The sequence below is a fragment of the Macrobrachium rosenbergii genome, chromosome 4, assembly GCF_040412425.1.
Source record: "Macrobrachium rosenbergii isolate ZJJX-2024 chromosome 4, ASM4041242v1, whole genome shotgun sequence".
Classification (NCBI taxonomy): domain Eukaryota; kingdom Metazoa; phylum Arthropoda; class Malacostraca; order Decapoda; family Palaemonidae; genus Macrobrachium; species Macrobrachium rosenbergii.
The window spans coordinates 41,156,103-41,164,098 of record NC_089744.1 but is presented as its reverse complement, the minus strand read 5'-3'; the positions used below and the strand labels follow the sequence as shown (position 1 = coordinate 41,164,098).

At 36.0% G+C, this 7,996-nt stretch overlaps 1 protein-coding gene across 3 annotated transcripts in view; it reads left to right on the top strand.

Annotated features, from left to right (window-relative positions):
- LOC136833072 (endochitinase-like) overlaps nucleotides 1-7,996 on the top strand; it is a 53,368-nt gene that overhangs the window by 29,205 nt on the left and 16,167 nt on the right. Inside the window, exon 1 of one of the 3 annotated variants that reach the window (XM_067094729.1) lies at nucleotides 2,540-2,699. The exons of 1 other annotated variant lie outside the window; for it this stretch is intronic. The gene's annotated coding sequence lies outside the window, so the exon portion shown is untranslated. Of the gene's footprint in view, nucleotides 1-2,539; nucleotides 2,747-7,996 lie in introns of those variants that run through there. One more of the 3 variants, XM_067094719.1, reaches the window with a different exon arrangement.

The window sequence follows — 7,996 nt, the reverse complement described above, 5'->3', positions numbered from 1 at the left end:
TGTTTTGTACATTAATACAATTACTAACAGGACCTCAATGATACCGGATGGTATCTAGAAGAGAAATTTTTATTCGAGGAAAGTTACAAGCTTTCCAGGACTGACAGTCCTCATTGTCAAGTATCCTTACCTACGGATATACTTGACAACGAGGACTGTTAGCCCTGGAAAGCTTGTAACTTTTCTTGAATAAATATCTCCGCTAGATACCATCCAGTTTCAATGAGGTCCTGTTAGTAATATATAAACACACACACACACACACACACACGCACACACACACACACACATATATATATATATATATATATATATATATATATATATATATATATATATATATATATATATATATATATACTATATAAAGCGTGTGTGTATGTATATATGCATGTATAATCCATGTGGTGTGGCATAGCCATTATATACAACAAGTATGATGATGGACAATTAAGATTCACTTCTTGTGTTCATATTTATTCCACGACGTTTCGTAATTTTCGAATAGCTACATTTTCATGGGCTTTAAAAAAGATGTAAACATTACAGAGTTATTTTTTATAATAATTGTTTGATGTTTTATCTTCTCTAGAGCCCTTGGAAAAGTAATTATTAGAAAATTGTGAAACGTCAGGAATAGATATGAACAACAGGGGTGAATCTTTAATGTACATCATCATGCGTTGTGTGTGTATGTGTATATATATATATATATATATATATATATATATATATATATATATATATATATATATATATATATATATATATATATATGTATGTATGTATGTATGTATATATGTATATATATAAATTTTTTATAAATTAAATACGGGTATAGATATATACGTGTATATATATAAAGTTTATATTCTTTTTTAACATTAAATAGTTTCCCATTATAAGGAGTGGCTCCAGATAAAAAAAAGTACTACAACGGGCATATACCTAAATATATCTTTCATCGTGTACCCTTTTAGAAAGTGCCACCTTTCAGGTTGTAAGTTAGTATTTCTGGATGGAGTTCCTAGCTCCATGCACCTCTCCAGCAACCAAGTATACCATTCACTGCCCACGTCAGCTGGGACACGAGGGATTTTTCAAATCCTCCTAAAATGTTTTTGAACTTAGAATTCAGACAGTGGCCAGTCGAGAAAGTAGGGGGCAACATTAACTGCACTTTGTCGAAAGGGCACTGTCCAGGAGCAGTAGCACTCCAGCTCACAGTTTTCATCTGATTTTCATCTTGACTACTCTGTTCTTTAGTGACAATTCTAGCGCACAATACTCTTCATGAATGGTTTAACACTGATCCAAGATGTCGAACATAATATAATTCTCAGAATCTGAAAGCAACAGGACTTTCATTTGACAGAAGTGAAGAATCATGGTGTTTACATTGCTTGCCTTGAATCTTTGATTCAAATTCAAGTTGGAGAACTCATCTCATATTGGCTTCCTGGACTCATGAAGATTTGGCTGGAATAGTCTGAAAACAAATTGGATGTATCCTAGAAGGTTCCTTTTTATCTGTCTTTTGTTCTACTTTTAATTTTCACGGTGTCCATCTTGTCGATAGTTTGCCCATCCCTCGGATGTTAGCCAAGTTAAGCCAGCACTGATGCACGTGAAGGTGACTAATCTGTTGCATTGTGCAACCAAAAGACTGTCACCCCAAGCCATAAAATGAATGACAGCTCCTTGTTAGCTGGTTGTTGATGTTTTTGGATGTCATAACAAGCACAAAGGACCTTTGTGCTGATTCATTTTGAGATTTTTCTTGTACTTCAGGATTTCCAAAAGGCCTCACCCGTAATGCAAAACCTCAACCAGTCGAGTTCTAGTGTATAGTTATTTAATTAATTGTAATCTTCAATGACCCCAGAGGGTTTTTGTTACTACTCCTCTATGACTCTCACAGCTAACATTTTTGGATGTGGCTGGCATTCACATACCCATTTCCACCGCGGCTGTGACCTGTAATATAGCTCCCTGTATACAATGTAATGATAAGGTCTAAGAACACACAAGTGTTTAAAGGAACTTGCTTATATCACTCTGACCTTACTGAAAGTCTGATCCAAATTCTCTTGCTTGACGAGCACGTGTCTTAACCACCAGACCATGTGACCATGTGCTTGTGTATACAAGAATAAGGAAAAGCCAGAACTGTCGCGATTTAGTCAACCCAGCCATATGTACACATATTTTATATATAAAATGAGATTTGAATGTTCAATGCATTCCCGATATACACAAGTGTAAAGGATTATCAAATAGAATTACTTTCATAAATCAACAGTATCAACTTTAAATTAAACGGCCCTCCCCTAACCCCACCTTTTCCTCCCCATCCATGGCTGCCTCCAAATGTTCAATCTCTGCGACTCTACAAACCCATTCTCTACCGGCATTGGGATCTCCTCCCCCTTACTCCCAAGCCCCACCACACCCTAAAGTTCCCCAACCTGTCAGACCTAGTCTACTGCATCGGAGCATTCACCAGGGAGTTACCTGAGTGTCATAGGCTGCCCTCTCATCTTCGTAGTAGTAGGGCCTTTTGGTCTCGACCTTCACTTCCCTTGCAACCGGCCGAGGGAGCACACGCTCGTCCCCGGCCTCCTCCAGCGCTGTCTCCTGTTGCCGGAAAGACAACACTCTGCTGATAGTGCCTCGTTGTCTCACGTTCCCTTCTTCAGGTAGCTTCGTCGGTTGCCTCCACCATCCATTCTCCTCCCGTCGGAAGGCATGTTTTTATTCGTTGGAGGTTTATTTAATTTTTAATTTCTAATATGTTTATTTCAGTATGCTTATTTTCCATTTTTCAATTGTTGTAGCTTTTAGCATGATCGAATATTAATATACATGCAGTCGATGTTCCACGCTTTTTAAAATCATTTTTAAGAAATGTTGATCTTGTAAGGAAATCTCCTGCGTCTAGGGTGGCAAACATTCAAAAGGCATCCAACAATTTTTCTCCTTCTCTTTTTGTTTGTTTTTTGTTTTTTTCTTAAATATACTGCCTATAGGTTGTGATGGGTGAGAATACATTAGCTACGTGATGACTAATCGCTTACCTGCTCAATGCACTGCATTCAGCTTGGATATATTTTGCCTTATTAAAAACAAGGACTCAAGAAAACGAAATCAACAAAAGAAATCGTATTCGCTCAGAGATTGTTCACTTATCTAGACGAAGACATCTTGATTATCTAAGCAAGACATTTTGTACAGGAAAGCAGTAACAGTTAAGCAGTGAAAATACATTTCAACTATCAATTTGCTTCCACAGAGAACGTAAGAGACGGGTAAATGACCCTTGTAGATCCACCGAATAGCTCGAGATTTACTGACAAAAAAACTGTGAAAGTGGTATAATTAAGGGATGGCTTCGTTCATTTCAGTTTATTTATCTATTCATTTAATAATTCATTCATTTGTTTGCCTTAAAAAACAGGAAAAGCTCTTATTTCGCAGTTTTAAAACACCACAAACGACATTCATTTACAGTTGATTTCACTTTGCTGGAAGTATTTAATCAAGAGGAAAGAAGGTTCGCTGTTGCTGAAGTATTGTATGTTATTCTGCAGCCGTAAAAAAAAAAAAAAACTCGCTGTTCCTGTTACTTACCTCAGGCAATAAGATTAAAACTGAATAAAACAAGCTATATTCGATGGTTTCTGAAGTGGTAAAGCGTGAGAGCATTTGTATTTGAAAGTGATATTCTTTTACACTCAGTTTTTAAATATGTGCATGAATTTCTAATGTGAGTTAGTTGAAGGGAATTCGTAAAGTAATGTATGACTTATACGTATACAGCACTATGATATTACAAGGGCCTGTAAATATCACGCGCAATTTTACAAGCACTGAATTGAAGCTTTATTGGGCAGGTCAACACACCCTGCAACCGGGGCACTGGAGTTCTTGATGACCCAGACTCGAGCGCGAGGTAACTGATTTTTTTTTTTTTTATTCTATTCAGCATGAAGCTCGCATCAGGTTAGCGCTATTACGTCCGTAAAATTTTAAAAGGCGGATCCCTTTTAAGAGCAAGAATCCGTGCTGGCTTGAAGTCAACTTATGCATCCTGAAAAAAGAGATTAAATATATGTTTTGACAGAAAAATGAAAGATGGAAAGAGTGAATGAACGCTCAACTTTTTCTTGTAGTCCTCGGAATAACCACTAAATCTCTCTCTCTCTCTCTCTCTCTCTCTCTCTCTCTCTCTCTCTCTCTCTCTCTCTCTCTCTCTCTCTCTCTCCAATGCGCAAGTCTGTGATCAAAGTCACCACAAAGTTGGAAAGCTGGGAAAGCGGTAAGTACTACAAAACAGAAGTACTAAAGATTTGTTTCCTTCCGTTTGATCATGTGATTGTTTTATATATATATATATATATATATATATATATATATATATATATATATATATATACACATACATGTATGTTTATATTTATATATATATATATATATATATATATATATATATATTTATATATATATATATATATATATATATATATATATATATGTATGTATATATACAAAATCTACAGTGAGTCTTTTGATAAAACTATTAAGTTCTTCCATTCTCACATTGTCAAAGAAATCTTCGATCTGCGACAGAAATTAATACTTTCACATCAGCCAGTGATCTTAAAGAATTATTTTTTCTTATATCTAATAACAAAGTTAATCAAAACGATTTTTTAAATATTATTAGCAATGCTGCAACTCTTGCTGTAACACGAAACAGACAAAAGGACCAAACTACAGTATATAAGAGAAATAACAAAGAAAAACAACTTTGATTAAAACAACGAAACTACTGCATTTGTTTAATACACTTATTCTTTAACTTTATTTTCATTGCAGTTCGATGCAATACGTGCTACAAATTTTTGACACCTTATTATCTGAAGTTGACTTGGCAACAGCAGCAAAAACAATTACATCAAAAACAATAAAAGCGACGTCAGCGATAAGACAACCAGTGGTTACTCCTTTTACAACTCTGGCAAAGAATCACTTCTTACCCTTCCTGTGTGATCTTTGGTTAATTACGATGCGTCAGACATTTCTGCGCCGTCGTGTTTTGCGCTTTGAGGTGAGGCAGCAAAACCTCGGTAATTAAACAAAGACTTCCTCCTCCTCCTCCCTTACACTCTCTCTCTCTCTCTCTCTCTCTAACCGCAGGTTTCTATCTCTGCGGTCAGTTGAGCGTGCATTAGAAAAGCCCATTGTAATAAGATTAATTTTGCTCGGTAAACAAGCTAGCCTTACATCAGTTCCATACAAAACTCTACCCCCAAAGGAAATAACTAATGTTATGGCAGGAAATGACGTCACTGCGCCATAAAGGCACTCCTTCTAGCGTGGCTACATATAGTAAAAAGGGAAATGAATTCTCTTCTTTGTCTTTCCGCGACTTTCTCTCTCAGATAGTTTTTTTTCTATAGGGCCGCTCGAGTTCTCTTTCTCTTTTTTCGTTTTCACTCACGTACTGCTTATTTCTTTCGTTATTTTCTCTGTTTAATTCGCCTTGTGCGTGACGAATTAAATTTCCACCCGTTTTTATTACTGTGAAATTTATAACTGTCTTTTTTTTTACATAATTTTTCTTTTTTGATTGTTTTATTGTCGTCTTATAAAAGCATAGCTCTACGTCGACTGCATACATCTGTAAATTTCCTCTTCCTTTTAGCACCAAAACCTTGTATCATTTCTTATTTTTTTCTTCTGATTTTTCATTTACTTTGTTACTAACTGGCATTTGCATATGTGCCCCGATGCTGCCATGTTTGCCGCGGATGTTTTCATGAGGAGTCACTCACTCTATTTGTTATGCGCCCATGATTCAGGTCACTTGATGCCAACTGTCATTACGAGTCCATTTCACAATCTAATTGAGTGTTCCCTTTGATCGGCTGCCAGAGCTTTATCCTTTTTTACGGGATTATTTGTACGTTGCCAAAGCGACTGGGGCATAAATAGGTCAGTGTAATATCTGGGCTTCATTAAAAGAAAAAAAAATTGCACACACACACAAGTGTATAACAAGCATGATTATGTTTATATAAACTCACTATGCACAAGCATGCATTCATAAATAAAAGAAATACTTGTGCACGTGTTGCACTTTAACAGAGGCATCATCGCTCACAGGAAGTAGAGAGCATCCAGTTTTTGAGTAGTTGTTTTATTTATTTACTTGTTTAACCGTTAAGTAACTTTTGAGCAATTAATTCAATATCATTGGTTTGATTCATACCCTTACGCTGTAGCCTTTTCTTCATACGAGTGCCATATTGAGAGCGCGACCTCCTTTCATATTACATGATCATTCATTTCTCAACTTCACTAACTACAATAATATATAAAAATTTCAAAACATTTATAGCAGAAGCAAAAATCAGATTCTACTCCATTTGCGTTCATACAAGTAGAGGGCCGAAGAAGCAGGCAGATGTAATAGCATTAAACACAAGGAAGCAGATAAATGGGACATGCATGGCAAAAAAGACGGCACCAGCGCAAACGGATAAAATCCCACACAGCAGGTCTGGGTGACTGGATGGAAAGAACCGTATACTGCCGTTGTTAGTTTATCTGGCTTTATTTATTTATTCGTTGTCGGTTGTTGGTATCTAGGAATTGATTTTTGAAGTTTATGCTCATGCATGAATCGAAGCTAAATTCTTAATTTTGTCAGCTGTCGTAATTATATGGAAGTTTTTTCATGTTTAGATAATAATTTAGCCTCGGGAACTTGTGGAAACGCTGTTCACATAATGAGAATAAACGAAAAGAAGTTTGAAACTCTACGGACGAATTCATCCCGGTTACTAAACATTACATTGATGTTCAACAGTAAAAAATAAGGAAGCCTTTTGAACAAAAATTAAATCTTGTGACACACGTGCACTGTAACTCAGTTCGAGGTATATTAATTAAAAACTTTGAAGCAATTAATGTAGTGGTTTTACCTGACATGTAAGTATGTATATATGTGTATGTGTGTATGTATAACAATTCGGAAGGGTTGCAAGGAAGAATGAATGGCACACAAGAGATATCAGAAAGGAAGGACCTCAACACCAAGGAAGCGAGAGCCTGCGCGCATGTAATAAAGATGTGAACGGTAGTTTGACGCACTGCTGATGAATTTTCTGTGTAGTTGTAAGGCGAGGATGATATTACATTTTATCTGGTATTTTCTCAAGACCACCCGTTGGTAGGAGGTACGGCTTGATACTCGCACTCACACGCACAAATACACGCGCGCGGGAGCACACACACACACGCACGCGCTGGAGCACACACGCATACACACACATATATATATATATATATGTATATGTATATATATGTATATATTTTTATACATATATTCAATTCCCGCGGCCGGCTGATGAAGAGTTAGCGGAATTTATTTCTGGTGATAGAAATTCATTTCTCGCTATAATGTGGTTCGGATTCCACAATAAGCTGTAGGTCCCGTTGCTAAGTAACCAATTGGTTCTTAGCCACGTAAAATAAGTCTAATCCTTCGGGCCAGCCCTAGGAGAGCTGTTAATCAGCTCAGTGGTCTGGTAAAACTAAGGTATACTTAACTTTATACATATATAATAATATATATATATGTATAATATATATATACAATATATATATATATATATATATATATATATATATATATATATATATATATATATATATATATATATATATATATATATAATAAAAATATGAGACATTTGGTTCTTTGACTGGATGAGGCCTGTGTTTGGATGGGTGACATTTTACTAGGAACCGTATCTCATAACATCAGTAGCTTAGAATCAGAAGAGCTACATCTCTCAACGCTATCCCTGCTAACAGGAAACTGAACCATAGGTTCTCCTAAAAAACCGGCAAATTTGAAAATTTGACGACAAGCGCCCGCGCACTCACACATCTATCGGCAATTCAAATCAGAGAATTGAAAAAGAAT